The sequence below is a fragment of the Hypanus sabinus genome, chromosome 3, assembly GCF_030144855.1.
Source record: "Hypanus sabinus isolate sHypSab1 chromosome 3, sHypSab1.hap1, whole genome shotgun sequence".
In the NCBI taxonomy this organism is placed as follows: Eukaryota; Metazoa; Chordata; class Chondrichthyes; order Myliobatiformes; family Dasyatidae; genus Hypanus; species Hypanus sabinus.
Window position 1 is genome coordinate 44124305 of NC_082708.1, and position 25549 is coordinate 44149853.

Here is a 25549-nt window from a genome sequence, read left to right on the forward strand (position 1 = left end):
TCAGGGGTTAGAAGCAAGTAAATGAGAAGTTAGGATTCTGTGATTGACATTTGAAAGGTTATGTAGGGGACAGCATGAAGTTATCCAGCACAGAAACAGGCCTTTTGGCCTACCATTTCCATGTTGACCTCCAATTAACCATCTACTTTAATCCCATTTACAAACACTCAGTCTGAGTTTTCCATATCTTAACAATTTAAACGCTTGTCTAGATATTTCTTAAATGTTGTGAGTTGGCCTGCTCCACGATCCACTTAGGAGTGTATTCCAGATTCCAACCACTACCTCAGACAAAAATTCTTCATTAAATCGCCTCCAAACCCCTTCTCACTTTACCATAAACCTATAGCCTAGTGGTCGCCAACCCGTTGATCACGATCGACTAGTCGATCTTTGAGACTTTCCTAGTAGATCCCGAAAAAAAAGAAAACTAAATACACAAATACCGTTGAGAGATTGTTTCCAGGTTGCGGGGTTTTAGTTCTGTTCTTTCTGCCCAGTGCACACGCGTGTAGCTCCCCCGCACTACACAGTGTAATTCACTGGTCCCCAACCACCAGGCTGTGAGGAAACAATATGAGTCAGCTGCAAGTTTCCTCAGTCCCTGTCACACTCACTGTTGAACTTGAATGCACGCGAGGTCATTACCCAAGTGCGTCAGGGATCACTGGTTGGCCTTGGGTAATTGGCCGGCGGAAAATGCCGTTGCTGCCGTCCTGGAGCGCAGACAGATGGGCGCCGCCTCTAAACCTCTTTACCACACCGAATGTTCGTGGGGAACCCGGTGCTAAAATATTTGCAGACGACCTAATTCGGGCTCAGGGTTTCAGAAGCAGCAGGGCAGCTACCTCGCTGCGATCTACTGAAACTACTGTTGTCAGCCGATAGATCCTACAAGGGGGGGCGGGAATGCACCCTGTCACACTCCTCGCTCGGTCGGTCACTCTCTCCAGACTGCGACCGCCGCGGTCCCGGTATGGGGACAGCCGCACCTGGCCAAGGCCTCTGGCGGCAGATGGGCAGGAGGCTGGAGTTCGGGCCGGGAGGCTGTCTAATGAGGCAGCGAAGCACTCAAAACTGCTTCGGTACCCTGAGTCCAAGCACCCTGCCCTTAAAGACAAACCCACTGAGTTTTTTCAGTGGAAAAAAACGTGAGCAAGCAGGACAGCAGCTGAGAGCCACGAAAACTAAATTGTGGAATAGACTGGACATAAGGAACCTGCTTTGAGTATCGCTGTATTCCTGTTGTGTTTAACACCCTACCCCCTCCCCCGCCCCCCCCCCCCCCCCCCCCCCCGTCAGCCGGTCTGCAAGAATATTGTCAATATTAAACCAGTCGGCGGTGCAAAAAAATGCGTGGTGACCCCCGGTGTTCATACATTATTTCTACTTCTGGGTTGCTGGGTTTTACTTCCGGTCTTTTCTGCCTGGTGCGCATGCATGTAACTGATCGATTTGGAGTCGATCTTGCCTTTCACTAAGGCTGAGGTAGGGGATCTTGAGCTTAAAAAGGTTGGTGACCACTAGTATTGCCTTTAATTTTAGGCACCACTGGGAAATTGTAATTGGGAAAAACTTCAACTGCTTGTCCTCTCTAAGCCATTCCTACTGTTGTACACCTCAGTCAGGTCCCCCCGCCCTCAGCCTCCTCTGTTACATAAAAAGTACAGTTTATCCAATGGCACTTTAATAGTGAAACATTCCATCCCAGACAACATCCTGGTGAATCTCCTCTGCACCTCTCCATGCATTTAGTCATTTAAGTAAAGCCATTGTAAAATTACACCAAACCCTCTTTAGTTTTGTTATGATCGTTAGCCAAAAACCCTTTTAGAATCAGGTTGCAGCAGGTTATAAGATGTCAGTATAGACCAGCTTTGGTATGGTATTGAGTCATAGAAGTACAATACAGAAAAAGCCCTTCAGCCAACCCAGCATATGCTGCCTATCCATACTAATAGCATTTACTAGTAATTGGCTCATAGCCTTGATGACTTAAGTGCTTGTATAGATGCTTCTTAAATAGTATCTGAAGCTATAAATCAACTTCTTAAACTTGAAGGATGGTAAGTCTTATTGCATTGAAAAATAGGTCCAGTCATGTGGACAGTACGCCAATGCCTCTACTTCCTCAAGGGGTAAGGAAATTCAAACCCTTGTTAGATTTTACAGATGCACCACAGAAAGCATTCTGTCCAAATATGTCACAACTTGATATAATTACTACTCTATCAAAGATCACAAGAACTTGCAGAGAGTTGTGAATGCAGCTCAATCCATCATGAAAAATACTCTCCCCTTCTTAGATTCCATCTCTGTTTGGGAAAAACAGCCAATGTAATTTAGAGCTTCTCCCACCATGGTTGTTCTCTCTTTCAACAATTCCCATTGGGCAGATAATACAATTCCTATTCCTGTATTTCATAAGTACTTGCTATCACACCATTGAACTACCAGGTCCTTTGAGTGGAGCTAATTAACAAAATAAATAGAAATCTGGAGCTCAGGTAAACAGAATTATTGTTTTTCAATCAGATTTGCCTGAAGCAAATAATAAAATACATAGCTTTTGAAGACTGTGCACAAAGGTTTACTGTATAGATGGATAGTCTGCGATGTCTTATGCTGTTCTCATTGATTTTGTAAGACCTCTGCGTTGTCCCAGTACAGACTGGGAGTCCTCAGAACCACTCTGGATGACCTTTCTTTACTTTGAGCAGTCATAAACCAGATTCCTAGGAGCCAGTGGCAACATTGTACTTCTTCAAAGAAGAAAGATGTAATTCAAGATTTTCCATGCTGGTGGACCCTGGTTTGGATAGAAGAGCCACAGTGTGTAGATGTGGGGTGGGAAAACTTAAGTGTTGGGTTTGGATGATTGTCATGAGTTTTCCCAGGAGCTGGGACTGGTGTAGAGGTGGGAAACATAAAGGAGAGCAGGCAAATAAATACATCAAAAGGGACTAACTTGAGATGGGTTCCCTGTGCAGGGTCCAGTCCTGTAGATCAATACCCCAACAGTGCATTGCCTTAATCCATAAGACCATAAGACATCAGAGCAAAATTCAATCATTCAGCCCATCGAGTCTGTTCTGGAATTCCACCATGGCTGATCTACCATTCCTTACCAACACCATTTTCCTGCCTTCTTCCCATAATCTTGGATACCCATAGTAATTGAGAACCTAACTGTTTCCACTTTAAGTATACCCATTGAGTTGGGCTCCACAATCCTCCATGGCAATGAATTCCACAGATTCACTACCAACTGGCTAAAGCAATTCCTCTGCATCACTGGTCCTAGATCCCTCCACTACTGGAACCATCTTCTCCACGTCCACTATATCCAGGTCTATCAATATTCAGTGGGTTTCAATAAGATTCCCCCTCATCCTTCTAAACCCCAGTGAGTATATATTAAAGTACAAGGAGCTCCATCAAGTACTTTAATTGTTTCATCTCCAGGATCATTCTCATAAACCTCTTCTGGACCCTCTCCAATGTCAGTGGACACTTCCTTAGATATGGAATCCAAAACCGCTCATAATAATCCAAGTTTGGTCTGACCAATGCCTTATAAAGTCTCACCATTACTTCCTTGATTTTATATTCCAGCCCTCATGAAGTGAATGCCAACATTGCATTTGCCTTCCTCACTATTGATATAACCTGCAAGTTGACCTTCAGGGAATTTTGCACTAAAACTCCCAAGTCCATTGCACCTCCAATTTCTGAATTCTCTCCCCACTTTAAAAAAGTGTATGACCATACAGTTCCCAGTACTGCTTTTCATCTGCCACTTCTTTTCCCATCCTTCCAACCTGACCAAGGCTTAATGCAGACTCCCTCCTTCCTGAGAACTACCTTCCCTTCCAACTATCTTTGTATTCATCTGCAGACATGGGTACAAGCCATCAATTCCATCATCCAGATCATTAACAAACAACATGAAAATTAATGGACCAACACCAATCCCTGTGGAACACTACTAGTAACCAGCAGCCAACCAGAAAAGGCCCCTTTATTCCCACTCTTTGCCTTCTGCCAGTCAGCCAATCTTCTTTCCATGCTAATACCTTTCCTGTAACGTCATGAGGTCCTATCTTGTTTAGCAGCGTCTGATGCCTTACTTTGTCAAAGGCCTTCTGAAAACCCATATAAAACACATCCACTGAATCTTCTTTGTCTATGCTGCTTGTTACTTCCTGAAATAATCCCCAAAAAAATTGCCAAGCAAGAATTCCCCTTATGGACTTTACATGCTAGTTTTAAAAAGTGAGCAGGGCCTGACAGGACCTGTTTGTGGAGTGAGAGATTGCGAATAGAGTTGGAGAAAGTTATTTGTGGACTTTACGCAAATAAGCTAGCGGGGCCTGTCAAGAATGTGAGTATCTCTTTCACCAATCAACCTCCCAGCTTCTTACTTCATCCCTCCCCCCACCTGGTTTCACCTATCACCTTGTGTTTCTCTTCCCCCCACCCCCATCATTTAAAACTACTCCTCATCTTTTTTTCTCCAGTTCTACCAAAGCGTCTTTGCCCGAAATGTCAACTGTACTTTTTTTCCATAGATGCTGCCTGACCTGCTGAGTTCCTCCAGCATTTTGTGCGTGGGACCTGTTAGGAGTTGCCTGCAGAGTGGGAGATCATGTGGGTTATTAGTAATTTAGCAAGGACCAACAAAAGCAAATTTGGTTTAAGTGGAGCAGTCATTGCGGGAGTGGCTTTTGTGAGAGAGGATCAGGTTTAGAGCATGAGGCTTTGGCGAGAACAGGCAGAGGCTAAAGGTGCTGAGTCACTTGGAATCATTTATTTAATTGTAAAACATAACTTAAGAAGTTAGAGCCAAAGGTATCAGCTAGGTTAGAAAAGGTGGGCAGGATAGTAGTTAAGGCAGTGGAATGCTGCTTCTCTAAGCTGTGGGATTACAGAGTACCGAGAAGTCTCCGTGACAACCACATCTGTGGGAAATAAACCCAACTTCAGCTCCTGATTGACAAAGTCAAGGAACTGAGCTGGAGCTGGATGGACAAGTCCATCCAGGAGGCTGAAAACGTCACAGGTGGAGGTTGTCACACCCGGAATGTAAGCTTCATCATGACCACCAGGTGAGGTAAGGGAAGTAAACAGTCAGACAGCCATGTGGCCCTGTGGTCATCCTCCTCAGCAACACATATATTCCTGTGGACACTTCTAGGGGGCTGGGGTCACTCAAGAAGCGAATTAGGAAAGCCTTATTAGGAAGTAGGAGGGTCATGAAAAGTCCTTTGCAAGTTGGGTTAAAGAGAACCCTAAGGCATTCTATACAAACATCTAGAGCAAGAGGACAACTCAGAAGAGAGCAGGACCTCTCAGGGATAAAGGGGAGAACATTTGCTTGAATGCTGCGGATGTGGGTGAGGTCCTTAATGAATATTTTGTGTCAGTATTTCCCAAGGAGAAGGAAGTGGAGGATAGGGAGATCAGTGCCCAGAATTTTCATTTGTTCGGGCATTTCAATGTAAAGGAGGAGGCAGTGTTGGATCTCTTAAAGAGCATTGAGGTGGATAAGTCTTCAGGTTATTGAGAGAGACAATAGAAGTGATTGCTGTGATGTTGACCAATATCTTTGTGTTCTCTCTAGCCATAGGCGAGGTCCCAGAGGACTGGCGAGTAGCTAATGTTATTCCATTGCTCAGAAAGGGAACCTGGTGGGTCTCATGTCAGTGGTAGGAAAGTTCCTGGAGAGAATTATTAGGGATAGAGTTTATGGGATTTTGGAAAACCATGTCCTAATTTGGAAGAGCCAGCACAGCTCTGTGCGGGGCAAGTTGTGTCTTATGAACTTGTTTGAGTTTCTTGAGGAGGTGACAATGTGATTGATGAAGGTAGAGCTGTAGGTGTTGCCGACAGGGATTTCAGTAAGGGGTTTGACGAGGTCCCTCTTGGGAGATGCTTACAGTGTTGATGAGAAGAGGAATCTTTGGGCCCAGGTTCATAGCTTCTTGAAAGTGGCTACACAGGCTGATAGAGTGGTTAGGAAGGTATATGTCATGCTTGCCATTGCTAGTTGAGGCCCTGAGTTCAAAAGTCATGAACAGCTTTATAAAACTCAAACACTGAGTTCATTGAGTTCAAAAGTCATGGGCAGCTTTATACGTTACAGCTTCACAAAACTCTAGTTAGGCTGCATCTGGAGTATTGCATACAGTTCTGGCTACCCCATTATAGGAAGGATGCCTAGGCCTTGGAAAGGATGTAGAAGAGGTTTACCAGGATGCTGTCTGGATTAGAGGGCATGTGCTTTAACGAGATGTTGGACAAACTTGGGTTGTTTTCTCTGGAGCGTCAGAGGCTGTCTGGAGATCTGATAGAGGTTTATAAAATTACGACAGGCCTAGATAGAGTAGACAGACAGAGCTGAAATGTCCACTACCAGAAGGCATGCATTTAAAGTGAGGGATAAGTTCAAAGGAGATGTGAGAGGCAAGTTTATTTTACCAAGACAGTGGTGGATACCTGCCTGGTGTGGTGGTAGAGGGACTTCTGAGAGATGTTTAGATCGGCACATGAATGTGAGTACTCTGGAAGGATATGGACATTTTATAGGCAGAAAAGATTAGTTCGGTTAACCATTTGATTAATAACTTAATTGGTTGGCACAACCTTGTGGGCTAAAGGGCCTATTCTAGGCAGACTGTTCTATGAAACCTGCTGATTTTGACCTATTTTATCATGTGCTTTCAAGTAATTTCATTCTTAATATTGTACTCTAAACTCTTACCAACTACTAAAGTCAGGCCATCTGGCCTATAGCTTCCTATTTCTTGCTTTCTTCCCGTCATAAAGAGTGGAGTGACATTTGTGATTTTTTTAGTCCTGAGGAACAATTCCAGAACCTAGTGAATTTTTAAAGATCACTATTAATGCCTCTCTTTGGCTATCTCTTTCAGAATTCTGGGATGTAGGTGAATTATCTACTTTCAGACCTTTTAGTTTCCCAAGCACCTTCTCCTTAGTAATAGTGACTACTTACTTCTGCCCCCTGACACCCTTGAATTTCTGGCATACAGCTCGTGTCTTCCATAGCAATGACAACGCAAAATACTTATTTAGTTTATCTGCCATTCTTTTTTCCTTTATTACTACTTCTTCAACATCATTTTCCAAAGGTCTAATGTCCACACTTGCTTTTCTCATGCACAGCAAATGACTTCATTATATGTACACTGAACAAGGAAGATGGCTGATTCAAGTACATATGATTCATTTCTGGAATGGCACAATCTGATGCAAAAACCATAACAAACATGTTCCCCTCTGGGAAAGATTTATTGTCATCTGCATTGTGTTGATAAAAACCAAGCTGTACAATGGAATATCTGAGTAACTGAGTATTGTAAAATTAAATAATTTTCACAGTGAAAAAAATTAATATATAAACTATAAAGTAGGCTATCAAATATGTGCTGTGCTTATATTTGCACTGATGGAATTTTAAATAAGTTCATTTGAACTATGTGCTCCATTTCATTGAAATCACTTACACAGAAGTTCAATTATTGGCGATGAAGTACTTAGAATATTTTATTCAATGGAAATGTGTTCACAAATGGAAATTTAATGTTTTGAAATAACCTATAAATAAAGTGCATATGAAAATTGTGAAAACAAACAATCTTCTCTGTATATAGATGCTGAATAAACCACATAATTAGTCACTAGCTAACTCCCTAGGCCTGTGTTTTCACTACTTTTAGGAAAAAATTATGCATGTTCTCTCTAAAATCAGAACCATACTTTCTGCTGAGGGAGGAGCTGTTTGAATCTGCCTCAGTTAAACAGATCCTGACACATAGATTTCCAGCGAATAAATTAACTTCCATCTTGTGCAAAACTGAGCTTTTCAAAGGAGCTGTATAATTTTGCCTATAAGTAGTAATAACAGGCAAAGGGAGTTAACTAGTGACTAATTATGTGGTTTATTTGGCATCTATACACATATCTCCTCCCTCAGCAGAAAGTATGGTTCTGATTTTAAAGAAGATGGTTTGATGGACAATGCCCCTCCCCAGGCCATGTGCCAGTCAGAGTAGGCATAGCAGTAGAGTTAAGGTATGTGGGTTGAACTGCAGTGCAGGAGCGAGAGTTTCAGAGTCCTGAGGCATTCAAACCAGTTCTGGGGGATGTGGGACCAGCACAAACTGGATTGTCTACACCTGGGCTGGACCAGAACTAATGTCCCAGGATGATTGTTTGCTAGTGCTGTTGGGGCAGAGAGATGGCAGGCAGCTGGAAATCTAGGTGGAAAGACAGATGGAAGCAGTGCAGGGATCACATCAAAGGTTAGAACAGCAAAAAAGAGTAGAAGTGTATTAGAGAAAAGTCAAATGCAAAGGACACAAAGGTTCGAAAAGGACAATGAATATAAGGGCACTTAACTGAATGTCCATGATGTTCAAAACAAGGTCAGCAAACTTGTGGTACAAAACAGTACAGAGGGATATGATTCAAAGGACATTACAGAAATGTGGTTGCAGGGTGAAGATGATTGGGAACTAAGTATCCAAGGACATCAGGTAATATGGAAGACAGGAATGTATGAGAGGTGGACAGCGCTCTTAACTAAGGATGAGATCAGTGAGAGTGAGAGATGATATAAGGAACAGAATGTTGATGTATTCTGGGAAGAGGTTAGGAATAATAAAGGGACAAAAGAATCACAAAAGGGACTTGTCTTTAGGTCATCAGATAATGACATTACAGGGGCACAAGCAATAAACCAAGAAATACGTGACACACGTAAGAATAGAATGGCAGTTGTCTTGGAAGACGTTGACTTACATATAAATTCGGCAAATCAAGTTGGTCGAGGCAGCTTGAAGAGGATTTAACAGAATGCATCTGTGATAGCTTTCTTAAACAACATGTTAGTAAATCCACAAATTAAAATGCTATATTTGATCCTGTCCTATGCAATGAGACAGGTAAAATTAATAAATTCATAGTTAGGGATCCTCTCAAAAAGAGTGATCACAGTATGATTGAATTTCTCATACAAATAGAGGGTGCAAATTTCAATCTAAAATCAGTGCATTATGCCTAAAAAATGAAGACAACAACATGATGAAGAAGGACCTTGCTGTCTTAGATTAGGAACACAGGCTATACAGTGGGACAGTTGAGGAGCAGTGGAAAACTTCCAAAGCATTTTTTCACAGCGCTCAACAAAAGGATATTCCAGTTAAAAGCAAAGGCAATAAGAGTGGAGAGAGCTAGCTTTGGAAGAAAATAAAATGCTCTTGAACCACAGGGGATAACTTAATTTATCATTATTATTATTTTGTATTTGAAGCTTGTTGCCTTTTGCTCATTGGGTGCTAGACCGGCCTGTTGGGTGCAGTCTTTCATTGATTCTGTTAGGTTTCTTGGAATAACTGTGTATGCCTGCCAGAAAATGAATTTTAGTGTTATATATGGTGACATTTGTATGTGTTGATAATAAATTTACTTGAACTTTGAAAAGAAAGTATTAAACCAAAAGCTAATGCAAAGTTACCAAGACTGGTAAAACTTCAACCAGCAACAAAGAACCATTAAGCAAGGAATATGGAAAGGGAAGACGGATTACACTGGACAACATAAATTTTGCTTCCTGAATACCTTTAGGTGTATCTTATGGACTTTCAGTTGCTGATCATAAAAATCACCAGGAAATTTCCCTACCATGCACCAATTTTTAAAAAATTGCCTATATTTGTTATTTCAATTTATAATTCAGTCAATTAAAATGTTGCCTACAATATAAGCTGAAAAGTTTTCTATCTTGTCCAGGCATGCCTGGGCATACTTAGGCAAGGTGGATGTTGCATGGCAGTACAAGTTTTAGAAAGGATTTTGACATTTGAGACAGATATTTCCCAGAGTAACTGATGCTAAGATTAAGGAAGACATTTTTGTTGGTCCACAAATCAAACTGGTCATTAATGACAGGCAATTCGAAGAACTTCTAGTGGTGCTGGAGAAAACTGCATTGAAGGCATTCAAGGGTGTTGTTGAAAATTTTCTTGGCAACTACAGAGCACCAAACTACATGCAGCTGGTTGACAACATGCTTCAAGCATACAAAATTATGAAGTGCAACATGTCACTGAAGATCCATTTTCTGCATTCCCATTTAGACTTCTTCCCAGCAAAACTTGGTGCTGTCAGTGACGAGCACGGTGAAAGGTTTCACCAAGACTTTGCAGTCATGGAGACACAGCATTAGGACAACTGGAATCCATCAATGCTGGCTGATTATTGTTAGACACTTAAGCAGGAAGCTTTAGACACTGAGTACAAATGAAAATCATCAACAAAACATTTTTAGCTCGGTTGAGCTATTGCAAAGCATCAACATTGTTATGCAATTGAACACATTTTATTCAATAAAAGTTAATTTCTTGTTTCTCCAAATTCATACGTAATATACGTAGTTTGAAATTATACTTCTGTTCAGCTTCAAGCAGCCTATCATAAACAAAAAAAAATTCTGAACAAGCAACACTTTAAAAAATTGTTGTCCAATGATATTAAAGTACCTAGCATAAAATATAAAAAAGATAGTAAAAGTTTTTATAATTATATGAAGTGGAAAAGAGTGGCTGAAGTAAATGTAGGTCCTGAGGAAATTGGGAAAGGGGGATTAAGTCTGGGTCATGTGGAAATGGCTGAGGCTTTGAATGACTATTTTGTGTCACTCTTCATGGTGGAGAACATGTCCAAAATGCTAAAGAGAAATATTATGGATGTGGTGGAAGGTGAGGTCCTGATAGTTAGTAAAGAGATAGTGATGATCAAACAGTGGTCTTCAATGTAGGTGGAGCTGAGTCCACAGCCAGATCAGCCATGATCTTAGTGAATGGTGGAGTAGACTTGACGGGCTAGATGGCCGACTTCTGCTCCTAGTTCTTATGTTTTTATGAACCAATTCTGTCTATAATCCTCCATCTGGCATTTTCTAACTGACAAAGAGAGATTGGTTTCTACCTCATTCCTTTGGGTCGTTATAATACCATGGGGAAACTATTTGCTTATTTTCTTCTTCTGATCTAATCTGAGTGTATCTATTATATTTTGTTTTAATCCAGATTTAACATAAATCATGTTCCTGCACATTAAAAAATCAAGAAATCTACAGAGGCTAGAAATCCACAATTAAAAGTAGAAAATTTCAATAGGACATGTTGTAATCATGGTGATAGCAATGTTTAGCAAAGATCAAGCAAGGTTATATACAAGTTGTCTTCTCACCAATGGAAACCTCCTTCCTTTGCTTGCAGAACAAGATGGCTAACAACAGAAGCTACGAACAAAGGTTAGGATTGCTTGCTATGTTGGCGCTGGAAATGTGGCAACACTTCTGGGCTGCCCAGTACAATTCTCGCTGATTGGATTTGACAGAAACGACATATTCCACTGTATGTTTTGATGTACATGTGAAAAATAAGGCTAAAGGGGAGACTTCTTTGAGGTGTACAAAAACAAGAAGCAGCTAGTTATACAGGAAGAAGTTACTTCTGTTGACTGAGGGACCAAAACCCAGGGGATAAAGGATTAAGATAATTGATAGAAGGATTGAAAGGGAGGTGAGGGAAATACTTTTTTTCACCGAGAGGGAGGTGGGGGCTCTGGATCTCCAAAACTGTTAGGGCAGTCAAAGCTGAAATGCTCATCATATTTAAATAGGGTTGAATCTGCACCTGAATATCCATACATTGGAGAACTACAGATCCGATGCTCAGAGATGGGATGAGTTTGGTTAGCTGTTGTGACAGACCAAAACATGATGCACTGAACGGCTTCATGTGGCATAAATCTTCCATGATAATAGAAGAAACAGAAAGTACGAGGCTGTAGAAACGAGGGTTTGGCAATGTTCAAGGCAGTCATACTCACAGTTTAAAGAATGGAGTCTATCTCCACAGAGTCACTTATTCAAACTGACACAAGCGTACAGTATGTTTAAACACATCAATGCAGCCTATTGGATAATGTAATGCAATCAGTACTTGAGAAAAAAATCCAGCAGCCAGCACTATGTTGAGAAAGGAATGGGGTTGTGAGAATGGCCAAACGTCATTAGTTATGGCCAGAAGCCAAATTTACCTGCTCGATCTGCATTAAACATCTCAGATTCAACACTCAACATCAATAATTTAAATGTTTGGAATTTCAGAAGTAAAGAAGTTACTTTAACAAAATGTGTCAAAGCTCCTATGAAACACCAAAAATGTGCAGTTTTTGCATTATCGTCATTTTAAATTGCATTACATTAAAAGAATTAAAGAAAATACCATTGTTCAAATGATTTCAAGATTCTCCTGCTCATTGTCAGGATTAGTTTTCAAACCTAACCAGAAAATAATTAAAGCTGCTCAAGTAATTAACTCTCTGAATATTTATGTTTACCAAGAATAAATGGACACTTCCATCTTTATCACAAAACCATCAGGCTTTTGAACAAAAGGGGATAACTACACTCATCTATTGAAATGTTTCCACAACCAATGGTCTCATCTTAAGGACTCTTTATCTTGTTATTTCATGCTCTCATTACTTATTGCTAATTATTTATATTTGCATTTGCAGTTTGTTGACTTCTAAGCTCTACTTGATCTTCCATTGATCCTGTTATAGTTAGTAGCTATAGATTTGTTGAGTATGCCCGCAGAACAAAGAATCTCAGGGTTGTATGTGGTGACATATATTTATACTCTAATAATAAGATTTACTTTGAAATTTGAACTTTTTTCTATTTTTAGAGATGAATCTTTTAATAAATATTTTGAGACAACTACAATGTTATTAATTAGCTCAACTTTGTGAAAACATGCTCAGGGTTTCTCGGCAAAAACAGTGCTACACGCTTGTACACTTTTGTGGGATGCTTCATTTGCATTTCATTTGGCATACTACATTTTTAATTAACATACTAAGTTTGGTTGTGAATATTGGCCCAGTAACAACAAAAGTTTATTTTAATGCATTTCCAGTAAAAAAGGAAATGCTGAGTGGGAATATATTTAGTGGGAAGAAAGATATGGCATTCACATCGAGGTACTTTTCAGGACAGGTCAGCAGAAAACAGTTTTTGAAAATTGAAATGACCAAATGTGATGTTGGTCGACATCATTGATCATTACTAGTTAAACAACTTTAGATGGGTTTGTAGTATAGAAATTGCTCTTGTACTCTTGCCATTTTACTTCAGCTCTAAGCAATTAAATATGTTCTTTGCATGGTATATTACAATTAATGATTACCTTTTGCTAATCTTCCTAGTATGAATGATTTTTGCATGACTTACACAACTTCTGCAACAAGCAGACAACAATTTACATCTTCCTGCAAGCAATGCACCTTTTGGAGCACTGTAGAAGAATTAGACTATGTTGTACAGGAGGCAGGGCACTCTGAGGAAAAATAGGCTGATGTGAAGCTTTTCGAAGCACTGGATAAATACCGCCAAAGGCAGCTTTGAAAAATCCTCCAAATGGATTGGAAGGAAGGAAAATACTTTATTACCCACAGCTGCTCACTGCCAAGATGCAACTGTTGTTGAGGTTGTGGCTTACACGCAATTGGTTTTTAGGTTCATAGCGATGGTTTTGGGGGCAGATTTTGGAGTTAGAGTTCAGGTTAGGGTTTAGAGCAGGGGTGTGAGGGAGTTAGTGGTCAGGGTGGAATCAAGGGCACTCAACCACACACCGCATTTGAAGGGCAGCAATGTGGATGTGCAGGGAAGACACCCGTGGATGGACGTCAGGCCATTGAGCACTGTGGACAAAGACCAGTACAAATGAGGTTTTGTTATCTCCCATAGGTCAGCGAGTCCCCGCAACTTGGTGGGTCCCGGGATCAGAGATCCATCTGTGCAAGTTGGCGAGTCCGAAGTTTGAAGCCTGGAGTTTTGGGCCCTGTCATTGGTGGAGTCTGGATTTCAGGGGTCTGACATCATGGACAGCTCTTTGTCCATAATTCTCAGCAGGTTTTTTTTGTGGTCACCACCAGAGCAGTTGCCATACCTGACCATTATCAACCAGATATGATAAACTTATTGATAAAAAACTAATTAATAAACATAACTGCTGTTTTCTTTATTTTCCTTTACAATGGGCATGATTGTACTTAGCTTAGGCTGGAGGTTTGTAACAGGACTATTGACATTATTCTTTTTGCGTGTTAGCACAGCCTTAATATTTGTAGTTAGGAAATACCAAGCCCGTTGGAATACTCACTGCATGAGCGGATCGACCAGTGTTGTGCTGAACTCAGCAGCCAAATACACCTCACACAGGGCTGCTCCATTGTATGCCAGTCATGGCTGGCATCTTAAGCAATATCCTTCCACTGAATGGGGTCATAACTAAGTTAAGTGAATATTGCATACTTGGCTTTTTTTGTCTTTATTTCACTATTGCAAATAACAGGAGTACTCAATCCATTTAAATAATTTATTTTGTAAGCAGATAAGCAACTTTGAACTTTAATTAATTATCCCTGACCATCAAAGAATGGAGAGGCGGTTGAAAAGATCTTTGACTGCACCAACTGTCATACAACCATCAGGGCAGCCCAGGGACAAGGGGCTAGTCAAAAACAGTATCAGAATCAGGTTTGTTATCACAGACATATGCTGCAAGATTCATTGTTTTGTGGAAACAGTACAGTACAAGATGTAAGAAATACTGTAAGTTACAAAAATAAACAAACAGTGCACAAGAGAAATAATGCAGTTATGTTCTTCATTGACCATTCAGAAATGTGATGGTGGAGGAGAAGAAACAGTTCCTAAAATGTTTAACATAGAACATGGAACAATGAACATAGAAATCTACAGCACATTACAGGCCCTTTGGCCCACTATTTCGTGCCGACCATGTAACCTGACACCGCCTAGAATTTCCCTTGTGCATAGCCCTCTATTTTTCTAAGCTCCATATATAATGTGGCTATTCAGGCTCCTGTACCTCCTTCCTGATGGTGGTAATGAGAAGCAGGCATGAATGCAATGGTGAGGGTTCCGTGAGAACCTTCTTAAGGATGTTCTCAGTGGTAGGCAGGATCGTACTAAAATGAAGCTGGCTGAGTCCATAACCCTCCACAGCCTCTATTCAGGTTCCTGCACATTGGAGCCTCCATAGCAGGCAGCGTTGCAGCCAGTCAGAATGCTCTGCACTGTCCATCTGTAGAAATTTGCACAAGTCTTCCATGACATTCCAATCTCCTCAAACACCTAATGAAGTAGGGCCACGGGCTGCCTTCTTCATGATGCCATCAACGTATTGGGCCAATATATATCCTCCAAGATATCGATACCCAGGAACTTGAGGCTACTCACCCTTTCTACTACTATTCCCTAAGTGAGGAACAGTGTGTGTGTTCTCCCAACTTCAACTTCTGGAAATCCAGTTAATCCCTCGGTCTTGCTGATGTTGAATGTGAAGTTGCTGCTGCGTTACTACTCAACCAACTAATCTATCTCACTGACATTGGGAACCTCATGGTCCGGAAGACCACTGTGGGGAAATGAGGTACTTGGGGGTTAGGCCATCTCCAGTATGATTCAGGGCATTATCATGATCACTGATTTTTAATGACTCTCTTTTTTCAAATATCCATGTTGTATTTTCTATTGTTGGTCACTCTGATGCATAGAGGCCCAGGATACAACAGCACACAAGAAGCTGGAAGGCCGCAGTGACAGAGCCCAAAATGATCCTGAGGAGTCTTGCCTGGGCTCCAGCTCCATATGCGTCTGTGGCAAGTGCTCCAGTTCTCTGGCAGTCTGCTTCATGTTGTAGTCGGAAAGAAGCTTTCGCAGTGGGCCACTGGGAACGTACCCCTCCATCACCGGACCCTACTCATCACACCTTACCGAACTGCTCCTCCTTCCTCCTTTCTTAAATCAAACATGTTGCAAGGCTTGAATTCATTGAATGGAACCCCCATAGATTTATTGCTGATTTTAATGTACTGACTTCAGGATGAGCTTCTGCTTTGATAGACAAAGCAATTTCACAAAAGATTGCTCCAAAAAGTGCAACCGTTATTTAACAATTCTAATGCCTCTGACATGCCCAATGGATGTGTTTGGAGCAGATGAACTCAATACTTCAGGTGGGATCAGTCTGATGTAATAGCACAACATCATCTTTTTGATTTATTTTATGCATGAGAATCAATCAGATTTCCCAGTTTCAAAATAAGCCACAGACTATTTGGTACCTGTTAGCACTGAACGTGGAACCACAAAGCACAGGCCACTTGGCCAAAATAATGCCATCTGACTTAGTCTCTGTTTAGCTTCTGGCCTGTTTAGCTGCCTGTCTAAATGCTATTGCATCTGGTTCCCCCATTTCCCTTGTAGAGTGTTCCAGACATCTACCCCTCTATGTGGATAACCCTACAAAAGGTGGTGGGTACAGCCCAGTCCATCACAGGAATAGTGCCCTGCACCATTGAGTACATCTACAAGGAATGTTGCCTCAAGAACGCAGTATCTATTGTCCGCCATCCAGGTCATGCTCTCTTCTCTCTGCTGCCATCAGGAAGGAGTTACAGGAACCTTCGCTCCTACATTACTAAATTCAGGAACAGTTATTACCCTTCAACCACCAGGCTCCTGAACCAGCGAAGATAACTTGATTTATAGGCTGTGGAACTGATTCCACAACCTACGGACTCACTTTTAAGGATTCTGCAACTCATGTTTTCTATTTATTTATTATTTGTTTGTTTGTTTATTTATTTATGTGTATTTTTCATATATGCAGTTTGTCTTTTGTACATTCATTGTTTGTCAGTCATTGGTTGTAGTTCTTCATTGATTCTATTGTATTTCTTTATTCTACTGTGAATACCCACAAGAAAATGAATCTCAGGGTAGTATATGGTGACATATATGTACTTTGAACTTTTAATTTGTGCTTTAAATTTATTTTGAAATTTGAACTGTGTAAAAAAAAACTTACCCTTAAATCACTTCAAACTTTCCTCCTCTCCTCTCAGAGATATACCCTCTACTATTTGACATTTCCCCTCTGGAAAAAGATATTGACTATTTGTCTTAGCCATGCCTCCTATAATTTTATATGCTTCTATCAGTCTCTGATGTTTCAGTGAAAACAATCCAAGTTTCTCCAATCTCTCTTTTTAGCTAATTCTCTCTCCTCCAGGCAAATTCCTGTTGATCCTCGTTTGCATCCTTTCCAGAACTACAGGTAAACTTAAATGTGGAAATGCCCCTGACTTCCACATTGTTATACTCAGCACCCCAAATGATGAAGGGAAGTATGACTTATGCCTTTGTTACCACGCTATCCACTTGTGCTGCCACTTTCAGGGTGCTATGGACCTGCACACCAACATTCCTCAGTACATGAATGCTCCTGGGAGTCTGGCAGGGAATGGAGACGGTATGAATCATGTACAGGCAGACAGGATTATTTTGAACCAGGATCTAGACATTATGGGCCAAAGGGCCAACTCCTGTGCTGCAATATTCTATGCTCTATGTTTTACGTTCAATGTTCTATGATACAAAGCTCTCTGAAATTCCAGCTGTGTGGCTTGATGCAATATGAAACTGGCAGGGACCGAGTTAATTTTTTTTACTCTTGGATCTCAGATTGAATCTGTAAGTGACCCAGACTTTATCCTTTTTGTTAATTATATCAGAATCCCTTGATTAACTCCCAGCCTCATTATTTCCTCTGGAACAGCCACGATTCCAGCCATAAATAATGATTTACTTTATCCACCTGAATAACTCCCATGACAAAATCTTTACTCATCTGATTTCCAATTTAAGGCAACTAATAAATTGTGAAATACATTATTCTATTTCGAGCAACAATGGAAGTTATGTTCAGTAAGAGGTGAAAAGATAAGCAAGAGGGTTGAAGAACAGTCGAGATAAAGTATTAAGAAGAGGAGACTCATGATCTTGCTAACTGACCTTTAGTTTACAGAAGCATTGTAAACCCTCCAATCACTGATGTACCTTCTCCTAAATTTAGATGACATCTATCGATGCTTTTACAATTAGAATTATAATTATCATACTTCATAAAAGTGCCAGAATACAATTTATAACATAGAAGCGTACAGTGGTGAATATTCATTACTTATAACCAAGGTTCGCCATATCTAAGGGCAATGAGAAGAGAGCAGTGGCAGCTCAACCAAGTGCTTGGTGTAGTAAATTCAAGTGCAAATGCATTTTTAAAAATTATGTGTACTATGTGGCATGACTTTTGATACATTTTGATATATGCTTGGTCAATAAGTGCTGTCATATATTCAACAATGATTGCTTCGTTGGTAGCCCCCTCCACCACCCAGGACAAACTCTCTTCTCATTACTACCATCAGCGAAGAGCTACAGCAGGCTGAAGATATGGACTCAATGTTTCAGGAACATCTTCTTCTCCACCATCACATTTCTGAATGAACAATGAATGCACAGACACTACTTCACTATGTTTGCTCTCTTTTTGCACTGCTCATTTACTTTTCAACATATATTTCTTATTATAAAGCATATTTTATGTATTGCACTGAACTGAACTGCTGTTGCAAAACAACAAATTTCATGAGATATGTCAGTGATAATAAGCCTGAATCTCTTCATTATTTGCCCTTACTCGACATCACTCATAGCAGCCTATGGACATGACATGAGTTATGAAATTGGGACTAGCAGGGGAGTAAGTTAGTGTAAGTTGGTTGTGAATGGATTTTTCCAGGTTGACGAAGGACATCGAATGTGGCTGATATGTCAGTGCGATTTAGCTATTTGCTTCATATGTAGAATAGTTGGAAAAGTTCAGTATTCTTCTTCACAGCTGACACCCCAGCCATGTTGTGGTGGAGGTGGGCAGCCAGGGAGGGAGCGGGTTGTTGGTGAATTTTGAAAGAGCTTAAAAGAGCTTGACAGTGAGCTGTGACAATTGGGGACCTGTCCTGGGCCCAGCATGTAAGCACAATTATGAAGAGAGCACGGCAATGCCTCTACTTCCTTAGAAGTTTGCAAAATACGGCATGACATCTAGAAGTTTGACAAACTTCTATAGATAGCGTGGTGGAGAGTAGTATCGGTTGCATCACGGCCTGATATGGCAAGACCAATGTCCTTGAATCCTACAAAGAGTAATGGAGTCACCCCAGTCTATCATGGGTAAAGCCCTCCCCACCACTGAGCACACCTGCATAGAGCAGCGTCCATCATTAAGGATCCCCACCACCCAGGCCATACTCTCTTCTCATTGTTGTCATCAGGAAGAAGGTACAGGAGCCTCAGGACCCACACCACCAGGTTCAAGAGCAGTTACTATCCCTCCACCATTAGGCCCTTGAACCAAAGAGCAGAACTTCACTCAAAGTCACTTGCCCCGTCACTGAACTCTTCCTACAACCTATGGGCTCACTTTTAGGAATTCTTCATCTCGTTCTCCATATTTATTGCTTATTTATTTATTATTATTACTTTCCTCTTTTGTATTAGCTCAGTTTGTTGTCTTTTGCATGTTGGCTGTTTGTTCATCCTACTGGTGCAGTCTTTCATTGATTCTATCGTGTTTCTTGGATTTACTGAGTATGCCCGCAAGAAACCGAATCTCAGGGTTGTATATGGTGGGATATACTGTGTGTACATTGATAATAAATTTACCTAGAACTTTGAACAAAAACAGAGTGAAATAGGAGTACAAAATGTTATAAGTATTTAAGCAAATAGGATCAAAATGGGGAAAAACGCTCAAGGGTCAAATTCAATGGTATCTAGAACAAGATTAGTAAACAAAGCACAGAAATAGTGGTGAATGAAACTGATCTAATTGCATCACAGAAAACTGGAGTGGAGTGACCAAAGCTGAAAATTAAATATTGCATAGGGTTCAACATTTAAGAAGAACAGATAAAATAACAAAGGAGCTGGGTTATTAATAAGGGGTGACATTAGTGCAACATTAGAAAGGATATTGATTGACAGATCATGGCATTGCATTAGAATCTGCCTAGATGGAGTAGGAAGCAGAAAGGACTAGAAAACATTGGAGATGTTAATAAGTCTCCAAGTAATAGTTTTGATGTAAGACATGAGGAAATCAGAAACACATCTGAGAGAAGTAATCATGCTAGACCTTAATCTAAAGAGGATTTGGCAAATCAAACACGCACCAACAATGTCGAGGATAGAGTGCTTATCAGTTTGTTGAGCAACTGACAACGGAATTTTCCATTGACAATGACAATTTTAGATAATGTTTTGTTCAATGAAGAGCCATTTAATGATGATAGGATTTGACATTAGGTTTAAAATGTTTTAATTTCATCAAAAGTCTCAGTTTTCAACCAAAACAATGGAATCAATGTAGATTGGGCAAAAGGTTGTCAGTGGTGGCTTAGGGAACTATGTTAATGCTGTCTGGATAGATGGGGCTGTACTGCTTCAAAAATGGTGAGCCTCTGATTACAATTCATCTTTTTCTGTGTGGTTGAGAAAATATATCCTGAATCAGGTGCCAGGTCCATTTTAAATTGCTAATTGAGAGCTTGTGAGATATGTGTTTTCCAGCCTGTAAAAGGACAGTGAATTATGTTTTGTGTTTAGGGAAATGAAATTGTGTTTTTATGAACTTTGTTAAAACACTCTGGGTTCTTGCTAATAAACTTCTACATCTCCATTCCCATGACAGGTTGAGCACCCCTTATCTGAAATGCTTGAGTTTTGCTTGGGAGGTGTTTTGGATTTTAGAATTTTTTGAATTTTGGAATATTTGCATTAATAAGACACATATCTTGGTGATGGGACCCAAGTCTACACAAGAAATCCATTTACATTACATATACAGTTTATACATATTCCTTAAAGGTAGTTTTATATAATATTTTGAATAATTTTGTGCATGAAACAATGTGCACATTGAACCATCAGAAAGGTAAGCTAACCATACCATGGCTGCCCAAGTGGACAGTCAGTGGCTGTTAGGCATCACCGTTGTTCCTGGCTCTGAATTTATGTGCTACTGGTAAGCAGTCGTTGTCTTACTTTTGCTCATTACACATATGTACTGATCCAGTCTTCTAGTGTGTTAGATTTTCAACAGCAGTGACCTTGGCAAGCTCATGAATGCATTTCTTTGCCACTTCATGATCAGCAGATTGCTTTATCACTACAAATCTTTTCTTAAGTTTCTGCAACCTGCCTGCTGAACATTCACGATTGCCTTCAATTTTCAGTTTGTCACGATAGATCTTTGCTTGTTTCATGATCAGCATACCATTAAGCACCAACTGCTCACCCTGTCGCTGATGAATCCGCTCTTTCAATACATGATTGAGATCCTAATTTTTCGCATTATGCAGTACTTTTTAAATATTTTTGCATTAGCTTCTGTTCATTACATATGTGAGGTCACTTCTCAGAGCTGCTTATAGTGTGCAGAGAACTGCACATCGCCTGGGAACCTTCCCAGCGCCTTGTGGAATTTTCCATTTGTGACGTCCTGTCAACACTTTAAAAATATTAGATTTCAGAGGTTTTTGGATTTTGGAATTTCGGATAAGGAACGCTCAACCTGTGCTAAACAGTTTTACAATTTCTTTGACGGGTGAAGAAATAAGTGATGAGCAGCAACAATTAATTTGTGTACATCTTTATGTTCTTGACCGTAACAGCTCATGCAGCATGGAGGCTTGGCAGTTAGCACAATGCTTTACTGGCAGTAACCTGGGTTCACTTCCTGCCGTTGTTTGTAAGGAGTTTGTACATTCTCACCCGTGACCGTGCAGATTTCCTCCGGGTCCTCGTTTCCTCCAACAGTCTAAGGATGTACCGGTTGGCAGGTTAAATGTCATTGTAAATTGTCTGTGATTAGGCTGGGTTTGTACAGAGGGTAGTGTGGCTCGAAGGGTCAGAAGGACCTACTCCACACTGTATCTCATTAAATAAATAAATAAAATTAATACCAAAAATAACTAAAATGCTTCCTCTTCAAGGACAAGGGGCATTAAATACATTAACACCTAGTAATCAACGAAAAGACAAACTGTACTCTCACTATAAATAAATCTATTGAAATAACACGGCATACTGAGTAAGCAACGTTGCATTAACCCTGATAGGTTGCAGTTACATTTAACTCTGGTTCATCCTTATGTTTGCAATTCAGCTTCATTTTTATATCTCTGCCAATGAGAAATAGCCATTTTGGGAAATACTCATTATATCATTCACCAGATGCATTCTCAACAAATTTTTAAATTTCTTCTTTTTCAAAAACTTACCTAGATATCTCTTGAGCCATATGGCTTCAGGTGGGCAATTTTTGCCATTTTTCTAATTGAATACTTCTCATAAGTGAGACCACTAAATGGGTCTTTCCTTGCCTAGTATATAGGTGGAAGCACAACTACAGGTTAAATAGAAATCATTTATCCCGAGAACAAGGTTGCCTAGCTACTTTACCTTGCCTTTGGTAAAGCAAAAGCAATAACATTATGTCAAAGCTGGCCTGGCTTATAAACTACTTGACAGTTTATAACTTCATTGAACAATGAAGAGATAAATGAATGACAAATGGGAATGACCAATTTGTTTACACTTTTATTTACTTAACTGTAGCTACTCAGAATATAGAAAATAACTCCAATGCTCCTCTGAATGAACAAGTAATATTAAGTGAGACCTTTAAGTACAATCACTGATATGGTGACTGTTTTTATCTAAAATGACTTGAAGATAACTCCTGAGCTGGATAGAAATCCGAAGCCCCTGCCCCAGGGTTGTTGATGACATGGAATCCAACCACAACATCCCTGGTCCCCTCCCCACCTCTTTCTTCCACTCCTTGAAGAAGAGGCACAACCTTTTATTTGATTTTTATGATAAACAGACTTCAGAAACAAGCACAAGCACAGTGGTCATTTGGAGAGTTCAAGGGCATCTCTTAACCTAGTCAACTACAATGTCAGCAACTCCAGTGCAATGACCTTCATCATTTCAGAAACTAACACGTATTCCTGCAGCCAAGACAAGTGACCAGCATTTACAATATACATTTAAAGTGAAAACCGTCTTGGAGATAAGATAAAAATATCTTTTTATTATTTGAAATATAACTATAATTTTCTCTGTTGCACATACCCAAATTAACACAATAGTCATGACAAAAGTGAAAAGATTTTACAAGTACTGCTATTGTCATGAATAGACTGGTTTTCCAAAAGGGAGAGTTATTTCATTGACCAGTCGAGCTACAGCCTGCGAGTCACAGCAAGAGAATCACCCCTTGATGACAAAATTGCAAACTTCTCTATCACAACTCCAAAGACATCCTGATCCATTAGCAGGACTGACACAGGATGGGTGATAGTACAATGGTAAACAGACACAAGGTATTAGGGGTCCATAAAACTAACTCTATGGAGTTTCATGGGGGAAAGAGGACATTCTCCTGATTTCCACCTAATATCATCCTTCAGTGATGAATCAATACTTCTCATTGAAGAGGCAATGGAAGTGGTAAGAGCACAGAATATACTCAAAGTTGGGGGGACTTGCAGCAAACGACTTGGTAGCATCACCATTGGCCACGCTGGTTGTATCCTGAGAGACATTGCTGGAAGACTAGGCCTGTGGCAGCTGATAAACAAATGAGCACAAGAACATGACCTACTTGACTTTCATCTTTACTAGACTATCCTGTGGAAATAAAATATTACCTTCATTTCAAATACGCCCTATATGGGAAAATAATCGCAGGAGATTGAACAGATCTGGCATCTTGAGACTGGTACTGTGGGCCCTTGGCAGCAGCAATAATGCTATCATCACAATCTTTCATTTCAGCTTCCAACGTATCACCTCTCCATCAAGACAGGAGCCAATGCTTTGACTCAATGGGTGAGAAGGACATGCCAGGATCAGCCTTAGACTTCCCTACAAATGACATGCCAACCTGACAAAACAGCAGCTTGGAATGGGCAGAAGCAAATGGTTCCACAATTAATGGATCAGATCAGACCTCTGGAGTGCTGACACAATTAGTTATGTATATTAACACTCAAATAAATAACAAATGGGATGAGACTCCAAAAAAGTTAAAATCCTCAACTGTTGTGAGAAATCATTTGCAATTACATTCAGTAAAAAGTGTCACATGGATGATTCACCTTGCTTTCTGGCTGATAATTAGTCTGTACCCAATTCAGCTTGTGCTGTGTGATACCAAGAAACCCTGAGGACACTGGATATAACAAAGACTACTGGACCAAAAAGTGAAACTTAAAACCTGTTTCAGAATAGGCAAGCTTGTAGGTAAACTGTTCCTGTAAAGTTATAATACTGACTGACAATGTGGAAAATGTTCTGTCCACGAAAAAAGAAATATCCATACTGCTAATTACCTCTGTAACTTTTCACTTCTGTCAACATTGGAAATCCAATGTCAAGAACATGAATAACTTGCCCTTTGACATCTTGTTTAGCTTTTCCCATGATCACTCAGCTCCAGGTCCAATTACAGCCTAAATCCTAACATACCAAAAATCTGAAATACCGATTTGGGGTATAGTAAATACCCTCAACAACAAGGCAACAAGTGATATACCATACCATCAAGGAGCTTTCGTCAATAAGAAGAATATACTCCACAAGTTGGAGCCATTGCTCACACAATCAATGTCGCCCAGAACAATGCCACAGAAGTTAGTCAGGACAGCATTTAACCATCACCTGCTGTTTTGTCAATGATCTGTGTGCCAGCATAATATCAGAACTGATGACTGCATCTTTATACTATAACCATATAACCATATAACAATCACAGCACGGAAACAGGCCATCTTGGCCCTCCTAGTCCGTGCTGAACCCTTAATCTCACCTAGTCCCACCTACCCGCACTCAGCCCATAACCCTCCATTCCTTTCCTGTCCATATACCTATCCAATTTTACCTTAAATTATACTAAATGATACCATATGACGACATTAATTGCTTTAAGAACCTCTGGATAAAGAATTTGTCCAATGCTCACTGTTTGCTTACTTGCTGAGAGCCCCTCACCATTAGATATCACTGCCTTTTGAAGACACTTTCCAAAATCCTCCATTATGTTTTGTGCCAACCTTCTCCGATACCATCAAAATATTTAATTCTTCAAGAAGTGGTATATCTATATTTCAGTTTAAAATAAAGTTTCCCAAAGTCATCATGCTCTACCTTTATACAATGCTTTTAATGAAGGAAAATATCCCAAACTGCTTCACAGGCAGAGGATGAAATCGTAAGAGGAAGAACATTACAAGCACACTTACAAATTTGGGATAGAAATAATTCGGCTTTACCAAAGATTTGAAGGTAGGGATATAAGGCTTTGAAAAGGGGAGTTCCAGCAAGCAAGGTGTGGGTATCCAATGATGGGGAACATTAAGATAAAATTTAGGTCAGAGAAATGTAGGGTTTAGAATGAAAAATAGAGGGCTATGGGTAAGCCTAGGGAGTTCTAAGGTAAGGACATGT

General features: G+C 40.2%; 1 protein-coding gene across 9 annotated transcripts in view; it reads right to left on the reverse strand.

The window, feature by feature from the left end:
- Positions 1-25549, reverse strand: part of sgcg (sarcoglycan, gamma) — a 612351-nt gene that overhangs the window by 141306 nt on the left and 445496 nt on the right. The gene's annotated exons all lie outside the window — the stretch shown is intronic.